Genomic DNA, 13,939 nt, shown 5'->3' with positions numbered 1-13,939 from the left:
TGGTGGGGGGGGGGCGGGAGGCGGGGGGAGTGGCTACCTGCATTGGGAGAAGAACTTTCCTTATTGGGAATTCCCTCTACCAATGAAAGCAATTAGGAAAAAAATATTTGAAACTATAATTGATTTCTGCGTTTTGCATTGTTGTTGAATTGTTTCAGTTGTGTCCACCTCTTCATGACCCATCCTACCCCCCCTTTTTTTTTAGCAAAGATAACGGAGTGGTTTGCCATTTCTTTCTCCAGCTTGTTTTACAGATGAGGAAACTGAGGCAAACAGGGCTAAGTGGCTTGCCGAGGGTCACACAGCTAGTAAGTGTCCGAGGCCAGATTTGAACTAGAAAAATGAGTCTTCCTGACTCCAGGCCCATGCTGTATCCACTGTGCCACCTACCACTTTGCATAGTATTTGTATAACGATAGCTTCCTTTCACATAGTGCTTTTAAAAATCTGATTATTTGGGGCAGCTAGGTGGCACAGTGGATAAAGCACTGGCCCTGGATTCAGGAGGACCTGAGTTCAAATCCGACCTCCGACACTTGACACTTACTAGCTGTGTGACCCTGGGCAAGTCACTTAACCCTCACTGCCCTGCAAAAAAAAAAAACCCAAACCCCCCAAAACAAACAAAAACAATCTGATTATCTGAACAATCCTGAGGGATTGGGGGTAGAGACATTAGTTATTCCCATTTAATAGATGAGAAAACTGAAGCTCAGAAAGCAGCCCCAAGGTTGCATTGGAAAGAACTGTGGCTTTGGAGCCAATGGGCCTGATTTCAATTCTGCCTTCTGCCATTTACTACTTAACTCACCTTCCCGGCCTCAGTTTCCTCATCTGTAAAATGGAAGGGTGCCTAGTTGGACGATCTCTAAACTTTCTTCCAAATTCAGTCTATGTTTGTATGACTAATAAGTGGCATAACTTGGACTCAAACCCAGGTAGCTGGTCACCACCCAGTCTGGTGCTCTTTCCACCACCACAATGTATGCCACGTTTCATCATTTAAAAGGCACTTTGGTATCTTTTATCTCATTTAATCTTCACAACATCCTTTTACACAGCCACCAGAGAAGTGTTGCGCCTTCCTGGGAAGGTCTGATTAGCCCACAGATGATTTATACTCTAAGAGATAAATCCAAATTCTGTTTGGAAATAACGGCTAGCTTGCAAAAGCATTACGGTTCAATTTACTCAAGAGTTCCATGTTCTTTTTACCTATGGCATAGCATGGAGGCAACATTTCTATGATAAACATAAAAGATGCACTTAAATTCTTCTGAATTACCCATTTGTACTTATTCATCAGAGCCCTGGCAGCACATCATCGTCGGCATCCACAGCATCAGATCTAGCTGGAGCATCCCAGCGGTGGATCGCTATGGGAGGCTTTCTGACAGCTGGCCGTTTGCTCAGAAAAGAGACTGAAGTTTGTAGGAAGAAAGGGACAATGAGTATTTTGTAGATACAAGTTTGACTTGTCTTTTAGGCCTGTATGTTGATTATTTGTGCATAATCAATATCTGAGTAATGGGCCCCCTATTTTAAAGTGAAGAAATGGATCTCTGTTTTCCTCTAATATTTTGTGTTAAAAGTCCTGTCCAGGCTGAGTTTACATAGCTGATGCCCTGAAGCACAGGACATAGTACCCACTATTTCCAGTACCAAGGAAATACCTAAGTAGTTCCCTCCCTAAGTAGAGGGAGACCGTTTTGGGCAGGGGCAATGGTGTCCATAAAGGTAGGAATGAACATGACACTTTGGGGAGCATACCAGAAGAGACTGGTCTGGGTGGAGCAAATGGTTAGTTTGGGAAGGAATGGGCACTAAGGCTGGTCTTGTAAGCAACGAGGAGTCATTTCCTAGTAGGCTATAGGCTCTTTAGTAAATATCTATTGCTACTGCTGCTGCTGCTGGCCATGATTAAAATTTTTCAGTATGTGAGGCATCAAACTGGGAGATATGTGCTCACCAAAGGTGGTGAGCATCATGGAGGATGTTCAGTGCAGAGTCCCAACTGAAGAAGGCTCCCCATGAGGGGTGAGGTCTTCCAGATATCCCTGTCAGTAGACGAAATTGTATTGATTATGTCAAGTTCTGGACCATTGTAGAACTTCCTAAATGAGATCCATAATGTCTCAAAGGACTTTGTCTTAACTTTCTGGGGAGGAGTGGAACAAGTAGAGAAAAATGCCTCTTGTTTAGACTATGATAGGTCGCCAGATCGATAAACTCTTTTTTTTTTTTTTAGGTCAGGCAATTGGGGTTAAGTGACTTGCCCAGGGTCACACAGTTAGTAAGTGTTAAGTGCGGATAGATAAACTCTTAACTTAGATTAAGAGGGAAGACAGTGGACTGGATTATTCTTGGGAAATTGCACAGTTCATTCAAAGACTTCAAACTTCCCCTTGAAACAAAGGCTAATCTTAACACCAATATTCTTTTAGTGATGGAGTATGATGTCAAGACATAGAATATCCTAATCCCTGAAGGATTGAAGTTGAGGATCACAACAAGGGCAATGGAAAACATATGGTGGGTGCAAGGAGGCTGTGACATGTTGCAAGTGAGAAATTCCATAGGAAAAGCAAGATGGAGGTGCACAGAGAAATGTAGGGTTTAGATAAAAAAGAGGGTCCACTTATGGACTAATTATGTACAAACAAGCCATCTACAGGATGAATTGGAAATGACCAACAGAGGGAAGGTTTAAAATTGGACAATCCCTTCCTCTAGGGAGCTTACAACTCATAATGGGCTTGGAGTTGGTGGATATGGCATGTGCATAGAGAAAAACTAAGTATCTACAACGTAATATATTTGAGAGGAAGAGAGCACTAGGCAGACTGGGAAAAGGAGGAGAAAATCCTTGAGTTGTGATTTGAAGAAAGCTAGGGATTCTAAGAGATAGAGATAGGGAGACATCCTATTTCAACCATAGACTACCTGTGTAAAAGGTAGAGGTGGGAGATGGGGAACATATGATAGGTCAGATTTGCTGGAACAAATCATGTGAAGGGTACTAATGAGAACTCATGTTGAGCCTGTGGTCAACCAAAACCCCAAGGTCTTTTTCTCATGAGCTGTGGTCTAGTCATGTTTCCTCTATCTTTTATTTGTGTAATTGATTTTTTAAAAACCAAAAGTGCAGAACCTTACACTAATCTCTATTAAATTTTATCTTGGTGTCTGTCTATTGTTTTAGCTTGGTGAGATATTTATATGCATTGATTTTGTCACTCATTGTGATGATTTCCAGCCTTGTGTCCTCAACAAATTTCACAGATGTATCATGTGTGTCATATGTCTTCATGTGAGTTGCTAATAGAAATGTTGAATGGGACAGGACCAAGGTCAGAACCCCAACAATTTCTCTCCAGGTTGACATGGATCTACTAATCACCACTCTTTAGGTCCTCTTATTCAAACTCTTCAGAATTCCCCTATCTGAATTCTCATGCACCCTTCCCTTCCCTTCCCTTCCCTTCCCTTCCCTTCCCTTCCCTTCCCTTCCCTTCCCTTCCCTTCCCTTCCCTTCCCTTCCCTTCCCTTCCCTTCCCTTCCCTTCCCTTCCCTTCCCTTCCCTTCCCTTCCCTTCCCTTCCCTTCCCTTCCCTTTCCTTCTTTGTTCCAATGTCTTGTTGAAGTATAAGTCTATACAGAACCCTGTGTCCTTTCATGCCTTGATCATACACATTTGTTGCATAGTCACTGATGAATATTATAAACTTCTAGGTCAGCCTCCAAGATGTATACACTTTCATATCTTTCTGATTTTCTTCAGGTTTTTGTAATGTAGGAATTTGTATGGATTTGCCCACTTCTACACTTTTAAACTAGGATGGTATTGGGCCCTCCACTGTAGAAAGTTCTTTTACAGTTGTCTATTTGCCTTCCTTACATAGGACACCAATGGGACATCAGTGGACGTTGGAGGGATAGAGCTCTTTGACAGTTAGGAATAGCCTTTGAGCCCTTTATGAATATGTTGTATTGGGGACTCTCATTCAGTTACAGATTGAACTTGATGATCTTTGAATTCCTTTCTAACCCCGATTCTATGATTCCATGACATTAATCAACATTAATCAATATTCTTTGGGTTTGCTTACAAATGCATCTGAATGTCCTATCATTTGCCTATAGTATGTCAAACAATGCCTCCACAGGGAAGGGAGGAAGAGGGGGTATAGATATTGTGTATGTGGGTATCTACCTGGACTTCTAAATTGGCTGGAGTTTAATTAACTGGTATATCTAAGATAGGGGTTCTTAACCTGGCTTCTGTAGATAGATTTCAGGGGGTTCTGTGAAATGGCATGGGAAAAAATTAAACCTTTATGTTCACTAACATCTAGTTGAAAGTTTACATTTCTTTTATTTATTTAAAAACATTATTTTGAGAATGTGTCCACAGGCTTCACTAGGCTACCACAGGGGCCCACAACACAAACAGGGTTAAGAACCCCCGATTGAAGGCAGGGAAAGGGTGATGAAAGGTCAGTGGTGTTTCTATTCTGGCTCCAGATTTCAGCTGAATCAGTGTGATGTGATAGTGAGAGAGGAAGGAGAAGGATCTTGGATGCTGCAGGCCTTCATGGCCCCAGCATCCAGTATCTCCCAAGTGCCTGGTGTTTTTGAGTCACTATTAGTATAGTGATACTTCTCACCCAGAGAGGGCAATTAGGGAGCTTCATTTGTATGTATTTACCTAGTCAAATTGCCTATCCATGTTCACACCAACCTGGGAGGTGGTCTGTACATAGAGAACACTGGCTATTATCAGTATGAGTACCTGGAACTGGCTAATGTCAATAGGAGTGTCCCCATGTACAATTGTTTGTTGTTACCTGGTAGACCCTTCTGAGGCCAATTTTCTTCACTTAGAGCATCCCGAGGGCAGAAGTCATAGACCTCTATCATCAATCAGCCTATATCTCCATCTTGCTCATAAGGATGTCATGAGACATGTCAAATGCCTTGCTGTTGCCAAAATGGATTAAGTCTACATCATTTAACCTGATCTACCAGCCCAATCAAAGAAGAAATTAGTGAAGTTGAGTATGGTTTATTCTTTTTGTTGTGGGGCAATGAGGGTTAAGTGACTTGCCCAGGGTCTCACAGCTAGTAAGTGTCAAGTGTCTGAGACTGGATTTGAACTCAGGTCCTCCTGAATCCATGGCCGGTGCTTTATCCATTGCGCTACCTAGCTGCCCTGAGTATGGTTTATTCTTTATGAGCTTATATCAGCTTCTCATGATTACTACTTCACTTTATATTCTCTCTCTCTCTCTCCCTTCCTACCCCCTCCCCCTTGCTTAGTCTGGAATCACAGTAACTACTCATAAACCTGATCCCGCTGATGATTAGCAAGGGAAGATTTGACCTGCTTCATTTCCAACCTGAGCTGGTTCATCCCTCCTCAGGAAGTTTGGTAGTCCCCCTGTTCCCAGGAGTTCGCCATCTTGGTACCAGAATGAGTGAGGACACTTGGTTTTAGCCCTACTTGCAGCTCAGAACTCTTGAGGCCAAATATTCACTAGCCTAAGCCTTCTCCAATAGCAGGAATTAGAAGTATGTGCTTCCATGTCCAACACCTTTACTTTTGAAATGCTTACAAACCATTAGAGAGCAAGCTCATTGAGGACAGGGACTGTTTTTGCTTCTTTTTGTATCCCCAACACTTAGAACAGTGCCTAGTACAAAGTAGGTGCTTAATAAAAATGCTTATTGATTGATTGAAGCCATATATTTAATAACCATTCTAGACTTTTCCCAGATATCAGCCTTACATTTGCTGGTCTAAAATGTGTGATACATCCTATTCCGCCCCCCGCCCCTTTTTGAATATCAGGACAACATTTGTCTATATCCTGTCTTTTTGGCACTTCCTATATTTTCTAAGACTTCTCAAAGATTAATAAAAGTCCAGTAATCACATCTGCAAGTTTTTTCAGTGCCCTGGGGTGCCATTTAATTCAATGACATGAAATCATTTAGATAATCTAGGTGATCTCATACTATCTACTCAGGAAAACAAATTCTCTCTTTGTGGGTCCAGCTGCCATCCCAGCTATAGGTCTGTTTAAAAAGTGAGGATCAACATGGGTGGAGTACCCACAAAAGTGCAGACAGAATTCAGAATGTTGACCTAACAGTTATCTCATACCAGCTGTTGTTGCGAGCTCTTCTCCAGACATGTTTCCTGCTTAATTGTGACTCATTTGTGCCTGGATTCTGGCTCAAATCTCCTGGTGATGATTATAGGAGTTCCATGATGATGACCTCCCTCTGGCCCAGCCCCTCAGCTTTTCCTTGCTTCCTAAGCAAAATTCCCGGATAAAATCCCTGCCCTGAACTTGATATTGTCCTGGTACTCCTCAGCAAACTTTTCTTATGGATGCTCCTATTTACACTGTTAGTCTGCCCCTTCCCTACCCTAAGCCCTAACTCTGTACAATAGGTCCACCCTTTTCTTGATTTGGGGTTTTTTTTGGGGGTAGGGACAACACAGCTTAAAAAGTCCCTGTTGTTGTTCTTAGCACTTTTCAGAAGCCTCAGCTGTTTAGGGGCCTTAATTTTCTTGGCACTTTTTGCTTTTTTTGTTTGTTTGTTTGTTTTGGTGAGGCAATTGGGGTTAAGTGACTTGCCCAGGGTCACACAGCTAATAAGTGTCAAGTGTCTGAGGCCGGATTTGAACTCAGGTCCTCCTGAATCCAGGGCCAGTGCTCTATCCACTGCGCCACCTAGCTGCCCCCACTCTTTGCTTTTTGAGACCAGGCCTCCTATATTGCATAGACAAAAAGTGTAGTGGCCACTCATGAGAGTGATCCTACAGCTGATCAGCATAAGAGCTTTGATATACTCTGTTTATTACAATGGCTGGTTTGACCCTCCTTAAGTAACCTGGTGGGGGCTCACCGTATTAGCATGGGACTTAATATGGACACTTGTTTGGCTTAGCCCACTATAGTTCAGAATTCCTAAGCTCAAGTGATCTATAAGATCTAGCTTCCCCAGCAACAGGGATTATAGGTCTGGATCACCATGCCCAGCTTTTCTGGACGCTTTTATGCTCAAAGATTTGGATCCCTTGCAGGGATCTTGGAGGTCGTAGGATCCAATCTCCTCATTTTGCAGGTAGTAGTGGCTGCTAGGTGGCACCATAGTGTATAGAGTCAGGAGGACTCAGCTTCCTGAGTGCAAATTTGGTCTCAGACTCTTATTAACTGTGTGACCCTGGGCAAGTCATTTGGTCCTGTTTGCCTCAGTTTCATCATCTGTAAAATGAGCTGGAGAAGAAAATGGCAAACCATTCCAGTATCTTTGCCAAGAAAACTCCAAATTGGGTCAGACAAAATTGAAATGACTCAACAACAGCAACAACATCTGGAATCCAAAATCTAGGACTCTTTCACTGTGCCACAGGCCCCTTATAGTCTTTGTGAGTGTCCCCTTTTAACCTGAGCTTATCGGAGAGTTTCCCCTTTAATTTCTTAACAGGATTATTCTCAATTTCATGATTAGAATTTAATTCTTGAAAGACCCCCTCTTTCTCTTTTCTTTCTTTCAATTTTAAAATATTTTTATTTAAAGTTTTGAGTTCCAACTTCTATCCTTCCCTTCTCTCCCCTTTCCCCTCCCTAAGACTGAACACAATCATATATATATATATATATATATATATACACACACACACACATATACAATTACATAAAACATTTCCATATTAGTCATTTTGTACAAGAAGATATGAACAAAAGGAAAAAAATGAAAGAAAGTGGGAAAATAGCATTCTTTAGTCTGTATTCAATCAATATCAGTTCTTTTTCTGCACATAAATAGTATGCTTCATTAGTCTTCTGGGATTGTCTTGGATCATTGTATTGCTGAGAAAAGTCAATTCATTCACAGTTCTTTATCAAATAATATTGCTGTCACTGTGTACAACATTCTTCTAGTTCTGCTCACTTCACTATGTACATCAGTTCATATAAATCTTTCCAGGCCTTTCTGAAATCATCCTGCTTGTCATTTCTTATAGCATAATATTCCATTACAGTCATATACCACAGCTTGTTTAGCCTTTTCCCAATTGATGGCTATTCCTTTGATTTCCAATTCTTAGCTATCACAAAAAGAGCTGCTAGAAATATTTTTGTGCAAATAGGTCCTTTCCCTCCTTTTTTGGGATATCTTTGGGATATAGACATAGCAGTGGTATTCCTGGATCAAGGGTATGCACATTTTTTTTTTTTTTTTTTTTGCTGAGGCAATTGGGGTTAAGTGACTTGCCTAGGGTCACACAGCTAGTAAGTATTAAGTGTCTGAGGCCAGATTTGAACTCAGGACCTCCTGACTCCAGGGCCGGTGTTCTATCCACTGCATCATCTAGCTGCCCCGCACATTTTTTTTAAAGGGTATGCATATTTTTATAGCCCTTTGGGCATACTTCCAAATTGCTTTCCAGAATGGTTGGATCAGTTCACAGCTCCACCAACAGAGCATTAGTGTCCCAGTTTTACCACATCCCCTCCAACACCCAACATTTTCCTTTTTCATTATATTATCCACTCTGATAAGGTAGTAAGGTGGTACCTCAGAATTGTTTTAATTTGTATTTCTCTGATCAAGAGTTATTTAGAGCATTTTTTCTTATGACTAAAACTAGCTTTAATTTCTTTGTCTGAAAAGTGCCTGTTCACATCCTTTGACCATTTATCAGTTAGACTCTCCTCTTTCTTGAATCAGCTTCCTGTTTAGAATCTCAGGCCATTGGATCATGCTCATCATTTCTCTAAACTTCTGGAAATCTGATGTAAAGTTTAGGGTACAATTTCTAGTCTTCCCCTTCTCACCTCTGATGCACTTTAAGATATCATGTTCACTGGGGCAGCTAGGTGGTGCAGTAGATAAAGCACTGGCCCTGGATTCAGGAGGACCTGATTTCAAATCCTGCCTCAGACACTTGACACTTACTAGCTGTGTGACCCTGGGCAAGTCACTTAACCCTCATTGCCCCACAAAACCAAAAACAAACAATCAAAAAACACCAAACAGATATCATGTTCATGTTCTTGTTAGGTCCCAGTCATTTCCACTTCACCATGCTCTTCCTTGAGAGAAGAAAGTATAATGGTAGGGAATTGGATTTTGAGTTTGGAAGACCTGGGTTCAAATATTGATTCAGGCACTTGACACTGGGCCAATCACTCCCCCTCTCTGAGACTCAATTTTCCTTATCTATAGAATGAAAGATTAAACTTGATATTCTCTGAAGTCCCTTTCAGCTTGAAATCTACTCTTATTATCCAGGAGAAGTCCCTTAACCTCTCTGTGCCTCAGTTTCTTCACTTTAAAAATCATCAAAGGAGGATAGAGGGGCAGCCAGGTGGCACAGTGGATAAAGCACCGGCCCTGGATTCAGGAGGACCTGAGTTCAGATCCAGCCTCAGACACTTGACACTTACTAGCTGTGTGACCCTGGGCAAGTCACTAAACCTTCATTGCCCCGCAAAAAAGGAGGATAGAAGGGTCTCTAGGATCCCTTCTACCTCTGAAGCTAAGCTCTTACTGATCCAGAATGGCGGATCCCTTCATCGATTCCTGTGTGATAAAGAAAACGGATTGATAAAAATGACCCCAAGGCTTTGATCTTAAATCTCACAAGTGTTAGAAATGCCAAAGAGATAAAGTTAACTTTTAATTGGCCATAACCTTTTAAGAAAATCTTTACTCGAGTTGATTGACTCTTGGCTCTCTTCCATTACATGGGCATCTTAGAGACTTAGTTGATCATTTTGCTCCAGTCGTCTTTGATTCCTGGTGCTATTCAAAGCTTTTGCTCAGGCTTACTTGGGTGAACCCTTGCCTTTCAACATCCTCCTTTGACAGTCAGTAAGATCAGATTTTTTTTTGGGGGGGGAAGGGGGCTTGATATTCATACAGCACTTTGAGGTTTAAAACAAATCATGCATACATTACTATATGGGGCAAGACTTTTCTTGCTGCTCTTCTACCTACCTCATCATCCCCCAAATAAATACTATGAGTCTGGAGGAGAAGTAGAGGGAGTCGAGTAAGCAGATTCTTTCATTTCTCTGGACATTTCTCAACACAGTAAAACTTTCTGATTATGTTTCCTTAGATAACAAAAAATAATATTACTGGAACATATTATAAACTTGGAGTCAGTCATTAAGCCAGTCAAGTGTCTAAAGTACAAGGAACATTTGCTATGTGAGGTAAAGCATCCGTTCCTTAAAATGCAATCCAGACCAAACCATGTTAAGAAATACTGCTAAAAGAGTAGAAAGGCTGCTTTAACATAAAACACTTTCTAAGATGCCAGTGCTTCAATGAGAGCAGCGATGGAAATCTTCAAGTCAGCAGGTCCTTATTTGATTTTTTTTTTAAAGCAAAGAGCTTATGTCTTTCAGTCCCTGGGTACCTGACCCTCACAGATGGAATAAGAGAATGTATGCATGAGAAATAAAACTATCCACTGAAAACAATATTGAAGTGCCTCTAGAATCGGTTCAGCCTCTGTGCTTTGAGCCAATTCTTTGTAGGCCAGCCAATGAGAGAAGTCACCGTCTTATTTTTTTTTGGAGGTGGGTTGTTAGGGTTAAGTGACTTGCCCAAGGTCACACAGCTAGTGTCAAGTTTCTGAGGCTGGATTTGAACTCAGGTCTTCCTGAATTTAAGGCTGGTGCTTTGTCCACTGCACCACCTAGCTGCCCCTGAAGTCACCATCTTTTTAAGGGCCTCTCAGAGAAGATGTTGTGGTCTTCAGTTCCTCCTCATTGAGGGGTTTAGCTTACTCTGCCCATTAATCTAGGAGGGGAAATTGGTCCCTTTGTACTTTGTTTATGGTTGGAGGAAATGGGAAATGGTTAGCTTGGAGTGAAGAACCAGGTAGGGAATGCTACCTGGGAAGGGGTGCTGTGTGCCTGTCATTAGACTTGTTATGTTTGACCACAGGACAGAATCAGGAGGAATGGGCTGGAAAGAGGCTGATTTAAGCTTGGTGGTAGGGTAAGTTTGGTAATAGACCTGTGTGAAAGTAGAAGGGCCTACCTCAAAGAGTGGGCATCCTCCCAGATGAGAAAACTGAAATCAAGGTAAAATTAAGGTGAGTTTTTAATTTACCATTCCACTGCAGAATATGTCTCCTGGATACTTACACCTGGAGCAAAACTTTACAGAATCCTGCCTCTGACACTTATTAGTTTTGTGGTCAGGGACTAGACCTGTGATTTCATTAAAACAGAAAACAAAAGGATGTAGAAATTCCCTTGGGGCAGCTAGGTGGCACAGTGGATAGAGCACTGGCCCTGGAGTCAGGAGGACCTGAGTTCAAATCCGACCTCAGACACTTAACACTTACTAGCTGTGTTACCCTGGGCAAGTCACTTAACCCCAATTGCCTCACTAAAAAAACAAAACAAAACAAAGAAATTCCCTTAATAAGTGAGGTTAGCACTTTCACTGAAATAACTTGCAGTCTTGGAGAGTTACTTACATCACTGAGACTTGTCCAGGGTCACACAGTCAGGATGTATTACAGCAGGACTTGAACTCAGATCTCTTTTCCTTCCTTCCTTCCTTCCTTCCTTCCTTCCTTCCTTCCTTCCTTCCTTCCTTCCTTCCTTCCTTCCTTCCTTCCTTCCTTCCTTCCTTCCTTCCTTCCTTCCTTCCTTCCTTCCTTCCTTCCTTCCTTCCTTCCTTCCTTCCTTCCTTCCTTCCACCTCTTCCTAATAAAGTACCTCTCTTTAAGATGTAGCAGCTCAACCTTCATGTTCTTCATGAAGCCTTTGCTGGTTCTAATTGGTCTCCTTTGCAAACTACTTTTCATTTAAGTACTTTGTGTGTGTGTATGTATTAATGATTGATATGCACATACTCCCACAATATATATGTGTGTGCATATACCATGTGAATATAAACATACATGCTATATGCATTTATAATATATACTATATTAAGTATCTATAGTATATTTACATATATAAAACATTATCATTAACTAAGTTAATATACCTTATCTTGTAATGGGATATATATATATGTATATGTGTTTGTATACATGTATATATACATATTACAGGTAAGAAAACTGAGGCAGACTACTAAGTAACTTGTACAGGTTCACACAGCTAGTAAGTATTTGAGGCTAGATTTGAACTTACCTCTTCTTGATTCCAGGACCAAGAGGGAAGAATGCAGACTCTGAAATCAGAAGGTTCATATTCAAATCCTGCCTCTGAAACTGTGCAACCTTTAGTGAGTTACTTAAACTCTCTGGGCCTTAATTTCTTCGTCTGTAAAATGAGCTTAACTGGACGATCTCTGAAGTCCCTTCTCCAGCTCTAGAGCTAGGTTCCAATAATCCTGTAACAATTCACACTCTTCTGGCCGGAGAATCCAGGTTCACTTCACACCAGAGTAAAGAAGTGGAGAAGGACTTTCATGAGAGCAATTAACATAACTGGGAATAAAGAGTTTACCAGGAGGGAGGGTATCCATGACTTTAATTAGGCTACTAGTGATTGTATCTGATTAGTGTATTGTACAGGTAAAATAATACCTGTAAAAATCCAAATAAATTATATTTGGTTTACAATAGGGGTATTTACTAGTTATATTAATTCATGCAGCATTTTAATAGAGTTTGGTGTGGGGGTTGTGTTTTTATCAAAATTGTGTTTTCATGGACTTAGGGATCTCCTTAATAAGAACTCCCTCTACCAATTCATGTGGACAATATTCTCTGCAATTTATTTTTTCAGAGTCTGCATTCTTCCCTCTTGGCATCTCCAAGTGGAAAGGATTTAAATAAAGTTGCATATGAGGACAAACCCAAGTTCAGAGTGAGGCTCAGCAACCCTCTATATGAATTTTAAAAAATAACAACTTATGGGGCAGCTAGGTGGCACAGTGGACAGAGCACCTGCCCTGGATTCAAGAGGACCTGAGTTCAAATCCAGCCTCGGACACTTAACACTTACTAGCTGTGTGACCCTGGGCAAGTCACTTAACCCCAATTGTCTCACTTAAAAAAAATATCAACTTATGAAAGTTAACTACAGAATGGAAGAAAGGCAGTCTACATTGGTAGAGGGTATCCCTACTCCAAGGTTATCATAAATCCTTGCAATATAGAGGAAGACATATTTATTTAAATGTGTTCATTATTGTCCAAGGCATTTGAAAATCACTCTATTTTTTTTTGGCATGGCAATGAGGATTAAGTGACTTGCCCAGGGTCATACAGCTAGTAAGTGTCAAGTGTCTGAGGTCAAATTTGAACTCAGGTCCTCCTGAATCCAGGGCCGGCGCTTTATCCACTGCACCACCTAGATGCCCTAAAAATCACTCTAAGACTTAAATACCTTTTCTCAAATGCTACATGTAGTTCACGTCCTGTCTAGGCCTTTTGGAAGAAGTGATTCCCTGAGGGGCTGGGGAGGAGATGGCCTTAAGCCAGTGACGGAGAAGCAAAGAAGCTCTCTAAAACACACATCTAGGTTGGGAGAACATTACTAAAACAAAATTAAGATTGGGTCTCAGGAATAAATGGGGGGCCTTCTGGTCAACATTGCCTTTAGACTAAATGATCACTAGGGTCAGGGAAATTGCTTATCAGGTGTCAGAAGGAGGAACAACACGGAGCAGAGGATACATGGGATTTGTGCCCTTTGTTTAGGGAACCAAGACCTATCATTCTTCCTATGGCATAGGTATGGTGCCCAACCTTGTATCAACTTAAAATATCCTCAGTCTGGATAGTCTGATAGATGTTCTTAGAATTTTTTTGTGATCTCTCTCTCTCAATATCTAGGTCATGTGGAAGATGCTGTTATCTGCATCCAGAGAAAGAACTGATAAATGGAGTATGTATAGAATGATTTTACACACACACATATACACATACATATTTG

The sequence above is a fragment of the Dromiciops gliroides genome, chromosome 2 (genome assembly GCF_019393635.1).
Source record: "Dromiciops gliroides isolate mDroGli1 chromosome 2, mDroGli1.pri, whole genome shotgun sequence".
In the NCBI taxonomy this organism is placed as follows: Eukaryota; Metazoa; Chordata; class Mammalia; order Microbiotheria; family Microbiotheriidae; genus Dromiciops; species Dromiciops gliroides.
The sequence above is the reverse complement of the archived record's forward strand: the minus strand, read 5'-3'. Positions refer to the sequence as shown.